The sequence below is a fragment of the Pinus tabuliformis genome, chromosome 6 (genome assembly GCF_031772625.1).
Source record: "Pinus tabuliformis cultivar Carrire ecotype Pingquan chromosome 6, CPIR1, whole genome shotgun sequence".
Taxonomy (NCBI): domain Eukaryota; kingdom Viridiplantae; phylum Streptophyta; class Pinopsida; order Pinales; family Pinaceae; genus Pinus; species Pinus tabuliformis.
The window spans coordinates 2027345450-2027365521 of NC_142292.1; positions in this window are offsets into that span (position 1 = coordinate 2027345450).

Consider the following 20072-nt stretch of genomic DNA (forward strand, 5'->3'; position numbering starts at 1 on the left):
TCAATGTATGCCATTTCCTCTTGGGATCTCCACGCGCATGAATTTGTACCTTATGGAAATCCGCTTTGAAGCTTGCCATGGGGCTGTATTGTTTTTATAGACTTGGCAATAGGCATGGATACTGATTTACAATCATATGCAGATCCATCTGGTATAAAATGAAGAATATCATGTTCTCCCAGGCTCGCAATGGCTGAGTAGTATGCCATAGTGAAGCATACCTCATAGCCTCACAAACATCTATAGGCACCGCGGGGAACTATGTGTCCGTTGGCTCCCTCCATGCTAACATCACAATAATTAAAATCATCCATGCATAATGAAAAGGGGTACCTATTTCTTGTACCTCGCAACAATCATCTAGGAATTATTTGCACAAGTACGCAACCCAGTTGTATTGTACTCCGTTTTCACACTGCGCAGCTAAAGCCACACCTGCCATAGGGACTTCATTCGCGTGAAACTTTCACATGATTTTCTCGGCCAAAATATGTGCCACGAAGCATACTGCTGGGTCGCTGATAGAGTTGATGTCGTAGCCCCTATTTCCTTTAACCAACCCATACTTATGCTTCATACTTTCTTCTAGGGCACGGTCCTGGTCCTTCCTTACGAACTCCTCCACGAGGTTCCGCCCTTGGCATGGAAACTCCATGATTCACTAGATCATAATTTCATCTATAGGGATTTTATCCCCCAACCACAAGTGTCCATCATGAATTAGCACCAATAATTGGCGCACACATGCTGTATTAGTTGTGCTCGTGCCGAAGTGCAACACATTTAACATATTGAGCAACCGTCACTACTTCAACCCATTTTCCCACCGTTGTGCTTCTAATTTAGTCACTCTGCTGTCTAGGTAGTGAACCTGCTGCAAATACCGGTTTGGTGCGAACTGTGGATACTTCATCTGGTCATTGAAGTCGTTGTCTATAAATTTTAGTTGCGAGATTTTTACTAACAGCTCTCCTTCAAAGGGCACTTCTTCTGGAAATGACGGTATGAATATCTCGTACTTTGCATCTTTAACATCCTTTACAGGCTTTGCGTTCGGATTTCTCGGTGGGATATAAGATGGCAGGGGTGAAATGAATATTGTGCCCCCTTCGTCGCCCTAAATTTATTTGATCTCTTCTTCCTCAACCTCGACTGGCTTAGGCTGCTTCTAGGGTTTCATAGATTTGGCAGGCTTCTTGTCTTGTTTGGTTTTGGATTTCTCCTCCTTGGTTTTCTGCTTCCTTGGTGATTTCCTTTTTCCGGCATCGATGCTACTATGGAGGGTGTTTCAAATACTATTGTGGTTGGTGATGTTGGTGATGCTACGGGTGTATCAACTCTTGCTTCTGTGACTGCTTCTATGACTCCTTTTATACCTATCTCGTTAAATATTCACAAAAATTCTAAAGATGACAAGATATTCATGCAAGAAATATCTAAAACTACTTCGTACTATTATTCTCCCACACACTCGATTCACCAAAGTCCTTAATCAACAGGGAAGCCGATTATTTATAAGAATTCAGGCCTTCAAACATCATTAGATTTGATTTTGTCTTGATTCTGTTCATATTGCGTCATTAAATGCGGATCTATCCCTAAAGTTTGCCAATCTGTCATCTTAATTGTAGGTTTTATACACAGAGATTTTCCCCTAGATCCCAAAACCGAGACTACCAGCTTGATTTTTCATTATGTTCTTTTCAATGTTATAATACATATCTATACATGTCGAAGCATCCAATACCATGGACTGAAAACCATCACGTCCAAAAACATGTGCGAAAATCATGCAAAAAACCATAGTGGGTCCGCCCAACCTAACATAGGGTCCAAAAGAAAAATTTTCCAGGGCACTACCCCGGACCTCATAAAGTGGGGTTACGGGTACGCCTCAAACCCCCTATGACCCCCCTCGCTACGCAATCAATGTAATGAAGGGGGGCTCCGCCCCCCTCCTAACCCCTTGGTTAACTATGTGGGCTAGTCGTGGAAAGAATATAACACAACCCAACATTCTCCCACTTGTTGTTTTCTTTCCATAGGGGGCCACAAGAGAGCTTAGTCATTTATCTAGCCCTGCAACGCCCATTGTTTCTCTACACCAAGAGAACTTCTCAGAGCTCACAGATTTTGTCAATGCATCTGCAGTATTCTTCAAAGTGTCCACCTTTACCAACAACACCTTTTTGTCTTCTATCATATCCCTCACAAAGTGATACTGAACATCAATGCGCTTTGTCTTTGAATGATATGCAGGGTTCTTTGCCAAGAAAATTGCACTTTGGCTGTCACAGTCTATCCTTATAGCTCCCTGTGCTAACCCCATACTTGAACACAATATCTGCAACAAAATTGCTTCCTTGCTTGCATGAGTGGCTGCCATGTATTCTGCCTCTGTAGTTGATAGTGCCACTACAGATTATTTCTTACTCATCCAACTGACTGCACCTCCAAATAGGTTAAACACATACCCACTTGTAGATCTTCTCTGATCCAAATCTCTAGCCTAGTTTGCATCAACAAAGCCATGAATATCCAACATTCTATCCAATCCTGGTATTCCTTGGTAGCACAAACCATAATCACTAGTGCCACGCAAATACCTGAAAACCCGCTTCACTGCTGTTCAATGCTCCTTTCCTAGTTTTGACATAAACCTGCTCAATATTGCCACTCCATGTGCAATGTTTGGTCTAGTACAGACCATTGCATACATCAGGCTACCGACTGCACTTGCATATGGAACACGGGACATGTCCTCTTCCTCCTCTTGTGTCTTGGGACACTGTTCAGCAGATAACTTTACACCTATAGGAATAGGAACCTTCATTGGTTTACTATCCTGCATATTAAACCTCTGTAGTATTGTCTCAACATACTTCCTCTGGTTTAACCAGAGCTTCCTCTTTTCCTAATCTCTTTTAATTTTCATGCCGAAAATATAGTTTGCAGCACCAAGATCTTTCATGTCGAATTTGGAGGACAATTGGGTCTTCAAATCCTGGATAATTTCTTTGTCATTTCCAACCAGCAACATATCATCCACATACAAGACCAAATAAATAACACGGTCACCAATTAATTTAAAATACACACAGTGATCTGCTTTGCTTCTGGTGAAGCCAAGTCCCCGTATAAATGTATCAAATTTCTAATACCACATCCTTGGTGACTGTTTTAACCCATACAAAGACTTCTTTAACTTGCATATCAGTCCTTTCTTACCCTTCACCGCAAAGCCTTCAGGTTGCTTCATGTAGATTTCGTCTTCCAGATCCCCGTGAAGAAATGTTGTCACGTCCATCTGTTCGACCTAAAAATCAAAAGCAGCTGCAACAGATAAAAGTAATCTAATAGAAGTTACCTTGGCAACAGGAGAAAAAATATCACCAAAATCAATTCCCGGCACCAGGGAATAACCTTTTGCTACCAACCGAGCTTTGTATTTCTCCACCTTTCTGTCTACATTTGTCTTCTTCTTGAACACCCATTTGCTGCCAATGGGTTTCCTTCCAACTGGCAACTCCACTAGATCCCAAGCCTCATTTTTGTGCAAAGATGCCATTTCATCAACCATGGCTTCTTTCCAGAGTTTTCCATCCTCTAAATCTATTGCTTCCTTCACAGTTCTAGGATCATCATCAGTAATAGATAAAACAAAATTTGAATAGAAACTAGATGGACTATACCTTTCTAGCTGCCTTCTTTCCCGAACTAATCTTCCCACACCGGGAGTTTGTGGCTCTTCATCTTCTGATTCCTCCTTTGCTGTAGAGTCTAATTCTTCCTCCTTTAGCTCAAACTCTATCTTCTTAGGTTCCTTTGGTTGGACTTCATGTTTAATAACATCTTTTACCTCTCTGAACACCACATATCGGTTGTACACAACCTTCCTTGTTACTGGGTTCCAAAGCTTATAACCCTTAAACCATCCTTATACCCAATAAAGATGCACTTTTCAGATTTACTATCCAACTTGGTTCGTTTCTCCTTTGGAACATGTACATATGCATCACATCCAAATACCCTTAGATGTGAAAGAGAGGGTTTCTTACCAGTCCATACCTCTTGTGGAGTCTTATCCTCCAACGCTGATGAAGGTGACCTGTTGACCAGGTAACATGCAGTATCCACTGCCTCTGCCTAGAATTCCTGTCCTAACCCAGCACCACTGAGCATGCTTCTTTCCCTTTCCATCAACGTCTTGTTCATTCTTTCTGTAACTCCATCTTTCTAAGGTGTATATGGAGTATTCTTCTGCCGTGCTATACCACACTTCTTACAAAATTCTTCAAATTCCTTGCTGCAAAAATCTCCACCATTATCTGTCCTCAACACCTTTATCTTCTTCTCTGTCTGATTTTCCATGAGAGCCTTAAATTCTTTAAACCTATCAAAGGCTTCAGATTTCTTCTTAAGGAAATATATCCATGTATTCCTTGAGAAGTCATCTATAAATGATACATAGTACACAGACTTACCCAGTGATGGAACCTTCACATTTCCAAACACATCACTGTGCACAAGCTCTAATATCTGTTTTGCCCTCTTACTACTAGAGGGGAAACTCACTCGATTCTGCTTCCCATATACACAATTTTCACAGAAATCAAAATCCAGAGAGCTATTACTCATACCTTCTACCATACCTTTACCATGAAGTGTTCAAAGGCCCTTCTCTCCAATATGTCCAAGCCTTTGATTCCACATCATGGTATTCTCTCCAGAGACCACTAGATCTTCTGCTCCACTTTCAGGAACCACAAAACTGTTGCACCCATCAATAACAATGCTACATTGTAGCTTATACAGAGTTCCAATCCGAACTCCCCGCATCAATGCCAGTGCTCCCTGAACCATCTTGTAGGTATCCTTCTCGAACACTGTTTTTACACCTGCATCATCCAAATTGCTTACAAAAATCAGATTTCTGGCCAATGCAGGAATATGCATAACACCCGGAAGTGTTCTAATCCTTCCACCTTGCAACTTCAACTTTAGTTTTCTGCGACCAACGATTCTAGCCTTCCTATCATCCCCTAATAAGACATCACCACCATCATATTTCTCATACTCGCAGAACCACTCTCTATGGGGAGTGAAGTGAAAGGATGCACTTGAGTCAATCAACCACGCCTCATGATCTACATGTGTACTTGAAGAAGCCAAGTACACATCCCCACCTTCATCTGAGGTGGTTTTTGCTTCTGCAAAAGGAGCATCACCAGATCCCTTTCCTTTATTAGGAGCTTTAGATTTACAGTCCCTTTTGTAGTGCCCTTCCTTTCTGCATTTCCAGCACACCACCTTTACAGGTTTTCTTGGAGATTTAGATCTCCATCTAAATTTAGATCTCCCACTTGATGACTTATTTTTGTTTCTGTTCTGGGACCGTCCTCGTACAGACAAGGCATCACCATTATGGCTCTCCATGTTTTTCCGTCTCATCTCCTCCGTTAGCAAGGTTGAGACTATTTCATCAAACTGCAAGGCAGTTGCATTGCTACCTATTGCAATAACCATACTATCCCACGAATCTGGTAGAGAACACAACAAACTGATGCACTTATCTTCGTCTGAAATTTTAATATCAACAGACGCTGACTGACTTGCCACAAGATTAAATGCGTTTAGATGCTCTGTCATCGAGTATCCATCTTTCATCCTCAGGTTATACAGCTTTTTCCGTAGGAACAATTTATTCACCGGAGACTTAGATTGGTACAAAGTCCCTAACTTGTCCACAAAGCTTTCGCCGTAGCTTCCCCTGATACATTTAGCAATACTGAATCTAAGACACACAATCATATTGTGCTCTTTGCCTTCTGATCCAACTTCTTCCATTCTTCATCGGACACTCCCGTTGGTTTAGTTCCCCGATCTACCACAATCCACTGATCTTTATCCACCAATAGATCCTCCATCTTGAGTTTCCACAACTCAAAACTCAGACCATTAAATTTCTTGATCTCTATCTTTCCACTACTTGCCATCTTCTTTCACCACTAGAATCGATCTCGCAGATCTCCCACTGAACAGGGTCTACCACAGGCCCGAGCGAAACCCCTCAGCAACAAAGGCATCCCTTTGAAGCCAAAATAGCTTTGATACCAAATGCAGGTTTTAACCCCATACAAAAATTACCTGCATATGAATTCTTAAACACAGAAAATAAACAATGCGAGAGCATAACACATAAAACACATATACACAAAGATTTTCCCTTGGATCCCAAAACTGGGACTACCAGCTTGATTTTTCATTATGTTCCTTTCAATGTTATAATACATATTTATACATGCCGAAGCATCCAATCCCATGGATCGAAAACCATCGCGTCCAATACCATGGACTGAAAACCATCACGTCCAAAAACATGTGCGAAAATCATGCACAAAACCATAGTGGGTCCACCCAACCTAACATAGGGTCCAAAACAAATCTGTCATCTTAAATGTGACTTTATGCATGTATTTTCCATTTTAGTTGTCATATTTTCACTTTTCCAGCGAACTTCAACACATCCCTATTGTAGTGCACCTTTGTCTTGTGTCTTGGCTACATGCAAACTTCAACCTATTCCTGATTGTAGTGCACCTTTGTTTTACATCACAGCTACTTGTGAACTTCGACCTATTCCTGATTGTAGCGAAGTACTTTCTTTGTCGAAGCTCTTTATCTGCAGTGTAGTTTATAGTCGAGTGTCCACTTTCAATTGCATGTGACACTAAGACTTTCCTTCTTTCTTCCTTAGCTCGAAGTTGTATGGATAGGGTTGTCCCTATACAACTTCAACCTGCTGCCATTCACTTTCCCTTGAATTACTTCTCCATGTAACTTCGCTAACTGCGCTGTGCCTCCATCAGTAATATACTTAATAACATATGGGCCTAATCAGTGTTTTAAATTTCCCTGGAAATTTCACAAACTTGTTGTCATAGAGGAGAACAAGGTCTCCTACCTAAAATTTCTTTTGCTTAATGTGCCTATCATGCCAAGCCTTTTCTCTTTCTTTTTGCACTTGTTGATGGAATCCTGCTACAAACCCGTCTTCTTCCAGAGCCAGTAACTGCGACATCCTTTCTTCCATAATGTTGGGGTCTGCCATATTTGTAAAAGATGTAATTCTTAGGCTAGGGACAATGTATTCCATGGGAATCATAGCTTCTTGCCCATAAACCAACCTAAATGGTGTCTGACCTATCAATTTTTTGCATGTAGTCCTATAAGCCCATAATACTACTGGAATTCTAAGATCCCAGTCATCCTTGTTCACATTACATACCTTGGTCAGTGCATTCTCCAAAATTTTATTGAATGCTTCCACAGTTCCATTTGCTTGAGGATGGTAAGGAGTGCTCTTCTAGTGGTAAACTTGAAATTCCTCAGTTAATGCTTCAATGGTCTTATTCAAGAAATGTGACCCTTGGTCACTTATCAATATCTTTGGGCACCCAAATTTGGACAGTATGTATTCAAAGATGAACTTTGCAGCAATTTTTGCGCTTCAATATTTCATTGGCTGTGCTTCAACCCACCTTGAAAAATAATCAGTTGCAGTGATTATATTCCTCACACCAGTGTTTTTTCCTGGTGGATTGATCGGTCCAACAAAATCAATAGCCCAAAAGCCTGCAAAGTTACTTGTGGCACTAGTGGAATTTCATCTCTCCTTGAGGGTTTTCCTATTCTTGGTAGATATCACAAGCTTGACAGTATTCCTTTACAACTTTGTGTAATGTAGGCCACCATAGTCCTACTCTTAAATTTTTTTGCGCAATAGCTTTCCATGCATAATGTCCACCAGCTGCACCATTATGAGATTTTGTTAAAATTATCTGTCTTTTGTTCTCAGGAACATATTTGCACAGTATTTCATCGGGTCCCATTTTATACAAATGTCCTGCTAGCAATGAAAAATCTATTGCCTTAGCCACCAACTGTTTCTTTTGTTGCGTAGTGTATTTTGAAAGAGCCATCCTTGTGGTTAAGAACTGAATAATATCAACGAAGTGATCATCTGCTACCCTGATTGCAAACAACTGCACATCAGGAAGGTTATCCTCTATATTCGTTGGTTCTTCTCTTGTTTCTAACCTTAACAAATGATTAGGTCCAACATTTAGTCTTCCTGGCTTAACAACAAATTCAAAGTCAGACCCCTAAAATAATAATAGCCACCTGCAAATTTTTCCTCCTAAAACAGGCTTATTGACTAGATACTTTAGTGCAGAGTGATATGTGAACATCTTAAAATGTGCTCCCAACAAATAATGTCTGAATTTCTGCAATGCATATACCATAGCTAGTCCTTCTCTTTTTGTAGTTGTATAGTTCTTCTCTTCTTTAGACAGTTTCCTACTTGCAAAAGCTATAGGGTGGTCGATTTCTCCTACACCAGGTTGTGATAACACCACTCCCAAAGCTATGAATGAAGCATCTACATGAACATGAAATTCTTTATTCCAATATAGAAATACCAATATAGGTGCAATTGCCATATTTTCTTTTAGTGTGTCGAGCCTCTTTTGACATTCTTCATTCCATAGGAAAGTAACATCTTTCTTCAATAGTTTTTCAATAGGTGCAGTAATCTGAGCATATCCTTTGATAAATTTTATGTAATATCCTGTATGTCGCAGTGTGGTGCGAAGCTGCCTAACTATCTTCGGTGGAGGTAAATTCACAATGATAGAAATATTCGTAGGATCCACCATCAATCCTTACTTGCAAACAATGTGTCTTAGAAATATACCAAAAGGTACACAAAATATGCACTTCTTAGTATTCAAAGAAATCTGATATTCCCTCCATGTGTCAAGCATCAGTATTAAGCTTGCAACATGTTTCTTCATAACTTTAACACTGTCTAATCATCGAAGTATACTTCTAAGAATTTGTGAATATATTCTTTGAAATATGCAACTACTACTCTTGAAAATATGGTAGGGGCATTATTCAGTCCAAAAGGCATTACTGTATACTGATATGATCCCCATTTTGTTAGTCCTTACAATTTCCTAGGCTAAAAAGGAAATCGAGAAGGGTAACCTCAAACCACTTCAGCTCGATAGCTAGCCCTACTGAGCATGAGAGGGATCTCTCTAAGTCTCTTATCAGTGATATGACTTTAAAGCAAATTAGTTTTAGGCTATATATATATATATATATATATATATATATATATATATATATATATAATATAATATATATATATATATATATATATATATATATATATATATATATATATATATATATATATATATATATATATATATCTATATATATATATAGATATATATATATATTTGTTTGTTTGTTTGTGAAAATTTTGGTTTTAGGGTTTTCTGAACTAGGGTTTGGAGCCACAAATAGGTCTAAGTTGTAGGAGCATAGGAGAAAATATGAGAAGGAGATAGATATCAAAGGCCATGGTGCATTTAGAATATTTTCAGTGTAGTATAGAAGATAAAATGTAGAAGAAACTAATGAGCATAAGTAAACATGATTTCATTAGCTTAGGAAGACATAAACATAACTATGAAAACCAGATAAACAGAGCTTGAGAAACAAGAATTCTGTATATTTCACTGTAAGGAATCCATAGAAATAAGAGATATCATGTAGATAAATATGTTTTAACCTTTATAAAATAAATAGAATGAAGAACAAACACCATGAACTCACTGGGTTAGAGTTCCTTGAAAATAGCTGCAACTGTCTCTGTATTAGCTGAAAATATGATTACATGCAAGCCTCCACTACAAAAATTCCAATCCTTCTCTCTGAAAGATAAATGATACATATAGACTCTCTTAGACCAATTTCCCACCTTTAAGAGTTGAATTCCTTGGTGGAGGAACTGACTCCAAGATTCTCTCAATCAACAGGTGAGAGTGAGAAGGTGAAACTCAAACACTTCTTGGAGAGTTTGTTTAGGAGTTTGCTTCCTTTATGAGGCCTAATAAACATAAAAAACAACCTATGATGTACATTTATTCATGCCTACATCACCTAGCCTTGAAACTAGTGCCATTACATAAAGAGGTTTGACTTTGACCAAGTCAAACTGGAAACTAGAAATTTTATAGAGTGAAATTTACAAATTAAAACATAGAAAAGTGCAAAAGTGCAACATCGACTTTGAGTTGATTTTAAGGTGTTTTCTAGAGGTCCAAATGCAAGTCTAAGAGAACGGTCAACTAGCCCTTCAAGTATAGTTTCCAGAACAGTTTGAATTTTTTAATTTGAACCATGGGAAGGCCTTCAAAAATCCATTCTCCCAAGGTCGCTCCAGGTGCGCAACGCCTGTCAAAAAAGGGTCCAAAATGCTAGTTTTTTGCCACTTTTTTGCACTTTTCTCCAAAACCGAGCCACCTATGTAAAATATGAGAAAATGGGTTTTTAGAGGATGGCAAGAGCTTTCCTCACCCCATTCAGTAAAAGATTTTGGGGACCAAAATCATCCCAAAATGGGGATGTGTGATCCAAATTGGATCCTTATATTTTTTTTCATCTATCTCAATGAATTTGGAGTGGAAAAAGTGGAGGAATTAGCTCACGGGGCCGTTTTTACTGGCGGGACTCAATTTGGAAAAACGGGTTCTGAAACCTTCCGGGAGCGTTTTGAGGCATCAAACGATGTTTTTTGGGAGTAATACTTTTCTGCTTTGATGTAGCACCTTTTCCTACTATTCTGCACACAAAAATGTTTCCAACGGCTGAAGAATCACATCAGTCGGAGTCCTTATGCAAAAGTTATGCCATTCATAAGTTGACCTTCCTATTTTCACACCTATAGTTCGGGAGGATGTCACGTCAGCCCCCATTATTCATGGAAAAGGGGCTAGACATGTGTTTGTGATGTAAAAGACTCTAGAATTGTCTATTTTGTAACTTTAGGTAAGAGTTGATGTAGTTGAAATTAACCACTAGTAGGCTATCAGGTTGTGTTATAACTGGACCACTAGGGGGAAGAGGCATTCTATTCTTTCGAGATAATTTTGTTCCATAGTTGAGCAAAGATAGCCATGAGAGATAGGAGGTAGAGCACATAGAGAGGATATGTGCACTGTAGAAGCCCACAGGCCACAAACATTACTTATTTGTATATGCAGCCATATTTCCAGACAGAGAAAGAGAGCAAAGCAACCTCACCTTACAGCTGGAATTTCTCCCAAAAGGGTTTCCAAGAGAGCATATCTTGTGTATTATGTGTGTGTGAGCTTTTTTTTTTGTTCTCTACTTTTTTTCTTGATTTAATTTTACATGCATGCACTAATTACAGTTAATTTTACTGATTTAGAAATTAAATGAAACTATAATAGTGTAGAATCTCATATTTTTAATATAATATTATCAGATCTGTTGTGACGAACTGTCTAGTGGAATATCCACGACAGTTTACGGATCAATACCACTGGAAACAAGGCTATGAATATCCTCAGTTACTATGTTGCCCCAATGAAACTTCAAACCTCAAATACAATTCATGATGGCCTCCATCTTGGCAAGATCTATCTTTAGCTCTCCTCCACCTATCACAAACCCTAGATAGACCAAAGAATATCATGAAAACTAACACTTATTGAGATTTTATAGTAGTTGTTGCTTCTTTAATGTCTCCAACACCTTCATAAAATTCGAAATGTGCTCCTCACAAGTAAAACTATATACCTATATATCATCCAAATAGACAATAGAAAATGAATCTATAAAAGGGTGCAATATATCATTCATTAACCTCATAAATGTAGTTGTTGCATTGCATAGGACGAATGGCATGACTAAACACTCATACAAACCTTGCTTGGCTTTTAAGACAGACTTTCAGGTATCTTATTCTCTTACTCGAACCTAGTGATATCCAGACTTTAAGTCTAGCTTGGTGAAGTGTTTCACTTGCTGCAACCAATCCAAAAGATCAACTATTCTAGATAGGGGGTACCTATTTTTGACCTTGATTTTGTTCAACACCTTGTAATCAATACACATCCACCAAGTACCATCCTTATTTGGCACAATGATGGTGGGTGACCCATGTGGTGATGTACTTGTTTGGATGACACCTTGTTCCAGTAGTTACTGCAATTGTTTCTTCACCTCACTTGCTTCTATAGTAAACTACCTATACAACCCAATGTTTGGAAATGGGTAGTTCGGAAATGTCTGGATCTCGTGCTCCACTTCTCTCTTGGGTGGTAACCTTGTAGGCTCCCAGAACACATCTCTATATGCTTGCAACAACTCTTTCAGTTGTTTTTTTCTTTCTTAATACACCTGTCTAAGGATGCCTTATCTCTTACTTACTCTTCTACGGACATATTTTCTCTTAAAAATAATAAAACATATTTGTTGTTGAAATTGATCAATTTCTTGGCTTGGTTGGCAATTACTAGCAAAATTTTTTACTTACCTTTGTGGATGTTGATGGTGAACGATTTTCCATCCTTGACAAGTCCATACTGGTTGGCTCTCTGCATGAATATTCCATCTCACATGTACATGTAGGGTCTTTCAAACACAACTCTGCATACATCAAGGGGAACCACATCTAGTTCTACTTCATCAATAAAATTAACAATGATGTAAAATCTAATTTTGCATTGTTTCGCTACCTTCAAATTTGCTTCCTTATTTACCCATCCCAATGGATATGGTCTTGGATAATCACGAAATTCCAATCCCAATTGGTTGAACAACTTTGTTGCAATGAGATTGGCCTGCTATCCTAAGTCAAATAGAGCATCAATATTTGTCTACTTTACATTTATTCTTATGTGCAAGAGTTTGGTCATTTCTTACTCTTCCTATTGTTGAAGGCTATTAAATTTCACCTCCTTCTACATGGATGTACATATAATCTTCTCGTCCACATCTGAGTTTCTTTCAACTTGGTTACTCGAGTAGATGAAAATGAGATTCTTCTTCTTATTGTATTTCTTTTTATTATTCAGGTTAAGCTCTTCCAACACTTCTCCTCTGTATGACCATGAATGTTGTAGTAGTTGTTGGGATCTTTGCACTGGTTTGTTGTTGTTTCCATCGTTTTATATTTCCCCCCTTTCCACTTCTTCTTCCCATCCTTAGAAGTGTCTAGTTGCTTCTTCTACTTCGATCCACTTGATTTCCCTTTCTTTAGGACTATGTTCTCTAGGTACTATATCTGTACACAAGCCTCATCCATCGATCTGGGCTTCAGCATTATCACTTGCTTCCATATATAACTATGTATACTCCCCAAATATTTGAGGAGTACATCTGGGTTCTTTGGGGATATACCCAGCATGATGGTGATCTTTCTAAATTATGTGGTGTACTCCTATACACTATATCCCTGCTTCTGCCTAAAGTAGTGCCACTGGATCCATTAGTCCTCTACATAGTCGATAAGGTAAAATTGTGACTTTGTGAGGATTTTAAAGTCTTCCCACTTTGTGACTATAAGATCTCTCTCCAACCTCAATGTCTTTGTGTGGATTTCCCACCAAGTTAGGGCATGTCCCTTTAATTTTAGCCACACAATGAAATCTTTTGTTCTTCCTCAATATGATGAACACTGAAATACACTTCTAATTGTTGCAACCATTAATCTATCTTCAGAGCATCAATCTCACATTAATGCAACTTGATATCGACCTTCACTTCCATTTTGAATAGGAACTATGAATGGTTCAATACACTAGAACTAGGTTAATCTCTTTCAGGTATTTTCTTTGGTTGGTTCTTTGTTTCTTCCTAATTTCTTGATATCCCCTCTGATATGTCCTCTTTGTTAGAACCCCCATATTCTCCAAGTAGCCTGAGCTTATTATTTAGGGTCGAAATTAGGAGATTCAAATTACGACTTGTATTTGCAACTTGTGCTTCTAGCTGTGAAAATCTCTCCCTTGTAGGATCTTAGGGGTTATTCACAAATTCGTCGACCATGAATAGGGTTTTTACTTTTTTATTTTTGGCTCAGTCGAACTAGATTCCCCAAAAATCTCCATAATATATTACCCAAAGAAACCTATTCTGATACTAATATGATTTGTAAATTGTCATGGATATTCCATTGGATAGTTTGTCACAATAGGCCTGATGAAACTATATTTAAAAAAAATCCAAAATCTACACTATTAAGGTTTAGTTTTCTTTAGATTCTAGATATGTAGATTATTGTTTATTGTGTATGCATGAAAATTAAAATTTATGCAGAAAATCGAGAACAACGAAATAAAAAATCACAAACCACAATTTGACACAAGATATAATTTGGGAAACCCTTTCGGAAGAAAACCCAGTTGAAAGGTGAGGTTGCTCTGCTCTCTTTCTCTAAATAGAAAATGGTTGTGAGTATAAAGAAGTATGGAATGTGACCTATGGGCTACCACAGTGCATAAATCCTCCCTATGTGCTCTATTCTCTTTCCCTCTTGGCTATTTTTCTCATCAATGCACTTGAAAAGAATTGAACCCCTTTTCCTCCTAGCGGCCCAGTTATAACACAACCTAATAGCTTACCATTGGTTACGTTTGACTACCTCAACACTTAACCAAAATTACAATATAGAATATTCTATAGTATTCATCATAATCATGTAGGTAACCCCTTTTCCATTATTTATGGGGGCTGACGTGGCATCTTCTCAAATTATGGTTGCGAAAATAAAAGGTCAACATCTTAGTGGGACAAATTTTGCATACAAACTCTTATTGAGGCGATTTTTTCACTGTTGGAAAGGTATTTGTGTGTATAATTGAAAAGAATGTGGTGTGCTAAAATGACAAATTTTTCTCCCCAAAAAAATGTTGTTTGGTGCCTAAAAATGCTCCTGGAAGGTTTCAAACCCCAATTTTCCAAACTCGGTCCCCCTAGGTAAAAATGGTCCTGTGAGTTGATTCCTCCACTTTTTCTACTATGAAAGCATCGAGTTGGATGACAAACAACATAATGATGCTATCTGGATCACCGAAGAGAAATAAGGCACTTATCCAAGAAGACGGTGAACACTTAGTCAACTCATGGAAAATCATGCCAATGTTAGAGGAATTACCCCCTTTGGAATCTTGAATCTTCAAGGAGTTTTCTATGCAGTTATTGTAGTCATATTCTAATTGTCTATTATTTGAAGGCAACTTGCTAGTCTCAAGAATCTCCTGGATTTTAGTCCTCTTTTGGAAATCCAAGCTATATGTAACTTTTTCTAATTAATAATCTATTTACCCACCAAAAACATACAAAACAATTGAATAAATACAAAAATTTAAAATCAAAACTTAATTAATGCAAAGTCAAATAATAATACGAATAAGATTAAAAAATGAAGTAAAAATAATAATAATCAAAACTTAATTAAAGCAAAGTCAAATAATAATACGAAAAAAAATAAAAAAATAAATCAAGGTTAATGTTTTGTGAATTTTAAATAAAATCTAATAAAAAATTTACATTTATTATTATTATTTGTTTTGATATAATTTGAATTTAGATTTCTATTTTGGGTTTCATTCTAAATCAATAATTTTTTAATTATATAAGTATGTTTAAAATAGCTTTATTTTAATTGTAATCGTGAAAATATAAGTATGTTTAAAACAAGTGCTACATGGTAACTATTCCATGTCGCTTAGTTTAAACATAGCGGAATAAAGTAATAAACAAGATTCAATTTTAGTATGTGACATATTAATAAACTTATAATATGTATATCCTTTATAATGGTTTTGAGAAGTTTTCTAAAAAAAAATCAACTGCTTATAAAAATTAGATGTAAATTAGTCATTTATTATTTAAAAGTCTCTCAATTATTCATGGTTGTCAGTATTTAACTATATATAAATATGGTTATCCATGATAACCATGGAGGAGAATTGTGTCCATGGTTAACCATTGTTGAGGTGGTTTAAGGATGGATGAATATGGTTGTGTTGTTGCCCATGATTTCCCATGATTGAGTTTATTTAACCATGGTTAATTATGGTCAACCATGGTTGATTATGGATGAATATGGTTGGCCATGGGTGACTATGGGCTAATGTGGCTGAGTATAGTTGTTAATGTTTAACTATAGATGAATATGGTTGACAATATTGACTTATATAGTTGATAATGATTGAACATTGTAGATCTGGATTTCTTCAGCTACTAGAATTATCCATGATCTTTTACTTTTGTGATGTTGTTAGAATTGCATTTAAAAGAACATAAAAGAACCACATGTGCATGCTTAAACAAGAGGAAACATGACAACGAACAGAAAATCAAGAACACGACACATTGATAACGAAGTTCACCCAGTGTGGGTTACGTCTAATGTACATGTACTATTGTTTTTCATAACAGGGACATACACCCTCAAACAGAGTGACTTGTCTCTCCACGAGACGTTCTCCCTACAGGAACTCTCACTCACAAAGGGCTACCCTTCAACATAACAAGCTAATACAATATCACAATAATGTGGCAACAAGCATCACAATATCATAGTAATGTGATAATAATCATCCCTCAACATAGTGTCAAACAAGGATCTCAAGAATAATACATCATCTAGACAATAACAAAAGGAAACATAGCATGACTGCATCTTGTACCTCCACTTTTGAAGATGGCCAAAAAATGAAAGGATTAGTTGTTGAAACTGACTGCACTGCTGAATTTTCGGCAATGAGTAGTGTAAAATTGATTGTCAACTTGTCCAATTCAAACATTGTCAAATTATGGGCCTTCGAGAATCTTGAAGATTCCTCTCCACTAGTCAGCTGAAGATATGATACTCAGATTGAAAATCTGATCTCACCATCACGATCCTTGCGAATTTATGAGAAATTTGAGCATAAAGTCGGCTACATTATGACGTTAGCAAAATTTAGCTTCTAAGGGAATCTAAAGATTTTGTGCTGCTAGGCACATGCAATTCTATTGCTCAGATGGAAAATTTGACTTCACCATCATGCTCCCTACGAAAATCTGATAAAAATGACTATAAACTTGATAACATTCTAACAATGTGAAATTTTACCTCCGAAGGAATATTCTCCAAGTTTAGGGTTCCACACCCTCTTTTCCTGGGAAAGGTTCCACTCTGTCACGGTTCCGCACTTTTCAGTTCCATCCTTCCGTTGCTCCATGTTTCTCTCATCTGCCTCCATTCGACGCTCTCCCCATGCATATGAGAAAACACTACTTTAAATAATGGTACGTTGTTGCATTAGTTAGGGCGATAAGGTTGAGGTGGGGAGGTCGAGGTTCCAACCCCACCGACCCCCCACCTTGGCATAAAAATTTTGGCATATGTTTTTATATGGAGCGGGTTGTTGGTATGTTTTTATTATGTTACAGTTTGTGGCTGTGGTGAGACCGTTGCGTTGGGCAGGGTCGACGAACCCTTTGGTGGTGGGTTTGACTCCCACCGGTTTCGATTTTAATATATATATATACATATATATACACACACACACACACACACACACACACACACACACACACACACACACACATATATATACATAATATCATTTTAATGTTGTTATGTATATGTGTCGACGACGGAGGTGGTGGGGGTGGCATCCCGCCACCCTATTAATATATTTTTTTTTATTTGCGGGGGTGGCAGCTTGCCACCTTATTGGTCATTTTTGAATTTGCTGAAAATAGGGGTCAATGGGAAAATTAAATGGGCAAAAATTTCGCCCGCCGGTGGCTGGATTCCGTGAACCGGGTCTCGGTCAATTTGTAGGATCATTAAGCCAATCACTTGAACAAATTTAACTAGCTCTATCTTCTTCATACGAAATCGGATTTGAGTGTCGCTTGCACTGTTGGAATTATGGCAATGAGCACTACAATCTTGTCCTAGTTTGAGAGTAATATGACCATTTTGGATTTTGAGATATTATAAGCCCTCTTTGACCTCTGAGTGAGTCTGGAGCCACCTGGATCAATTGTTGATTTTGATTGACAATTATTGAGTTTGATTGACCATTATTGAGGTGGATTGACCATAGTTTACCATTGTTTAGATTGACCATTATTAGGCTTGTTTGACCATTGCCAACATGTAAGTATAGATGTATATGGTTGACCATGTTGACTATAGTTGATTGTGTTTCCCATGTGAACCATGAATAACCATGGTTGAATATGATTGAACTTGTTAACCGTGTTATAGTATAGTTATGACCCCATTGATTTAAGCTACATAAATCTCATCAATAAAGTAGAATTGATTATGTTGAGATTTTGAAAAAATATTTATTTTTGTGCAAAATAGAACTTAATAAAACTTTAAATTTAATTATATTAAATTTAAAATTTAATAATACCATAGTTTATATTAATATAGCTTTAACACGAAAAAGGATATTTATGATGACAATGTATGTGAAATAATGGAAAACGAGAAGGCGAAAAGATCAGAGATGGCACGCGCAAGGGTTTCTACAGCAACCAACCAGGCTTCCGATAGGCATTGTGGGCCCATAACCCACAAGCCTCAAGATTGATTTTTAAAGGAAATGGGCTTTGTATTAAACCCCAATTTCTCATTCCCATCACCCCTCCTCAAACAGATCCACCCACTACTGAGGAGGATTTGATACAAATCTTCATCAAAACACTGGAGGGAAAGACTATTTGCTGGAGGATCAAAAGGGAGGAGGATTCAGGAGCTAAGGTTAAAAATCCAGAACCACCTCGTTATACCAGCATACTGGCAAAAACCTGATCTACTCAAGCTATAGTTTACAGGACCAAACACACAATCCAGGACTATGGAATTACCCACAGACTCGACCATCATGATTAACCTGCATCTAAGGGGCGGATGTGCTAGAACTAGCTCAAAAAGCATTGGATCCTTTAAGGACGTAGTCAAAGGTAAGGATAAAGCACAAGCTAATACAGAAACTCTGCCCGAGCTACAAGGACCTAACATCGTAGAAATAAAAATATAAGAATCCTTCTCTTACCATCTCAATGCATGAGGTAAAGAACCTGTACACAGATCTCTACTCCAAATCAATTATATGCAGATTCAATGGGTTTTAGCCTAAATCTAATATGTTGCATCAATGATATATGATTCTTGGTCACCAACTGTGAAATATACTTATGCCCCAAAGGATTCTTTATAGTCCGATTCATAGCAATACAGGAAAGGGAAAATATCCTAAACAAGGGACCATGGTTCTGGGGCAATGCAGGACTTTTTATGCCCCTTGGTTTCCAGATTTCGACACCAACACAATGGCGGTATCAAAGATGCCAGTTTGGGTCAAGTTGCACAACCTACCGCTACATTTCTGGCACCACAATGTTTAATCACCATAGGAAAACAATTGGGAAAATTCCTTAAACTTGACGAGGACAGACTTACAAGAGGAATATTTACTTTTTGCCAGGATATGCGTTGAGGTAGATCTCAGTGAAGGATTACCAACAAGCATAACATTGAACTTTAATAATACACAGTGGATACAAACAGCTAGACTACGAAAAATACATCCTTTCGATGCCGTGGGTGTTTACAAATAGGACACCTCCACAGTGCATGTCCGAAAGCCAAACAAACACCCAAATGGAACAAGAAGCAACAAAAACAACCCAAAGGATGGAAATACACAACCCCCCTGGAGAAGAAGTAGAACAAGTAAAACAATAGAATACAAAACAGAAATGGAGGAGCAAAAGACACGGACACAACACACCTAACGAGGAGAAAGACCCGAGCAAACCCATTGCAGCACCAAGAAACTCAATCAACGGGAATGGAAATAATCGGCATCAAAGCGAACTCATGGATCAGAAGGATTCGAATTCTGACAGACTCTCCCAACCATACAAGTGAAAATCAGCTTTCCATTGTAACCACTCCCAACACCGAAGGTTGGCGAAAAGTGGAAAAAAGAAAGGAAGAAAAGAGTAATATCATTTTTTTTTTCTCTTTTCTCCAGGAGCGCTACTACTAACTCAGTGTGCCAAATGCACACGAGTCCTTTGGGACAACTCTGGAATGCTTCATTGCATATACAACAATGTAACTCTCCATTTTATTAATAGAAAGTTGTTGATTTTTTCTTTGG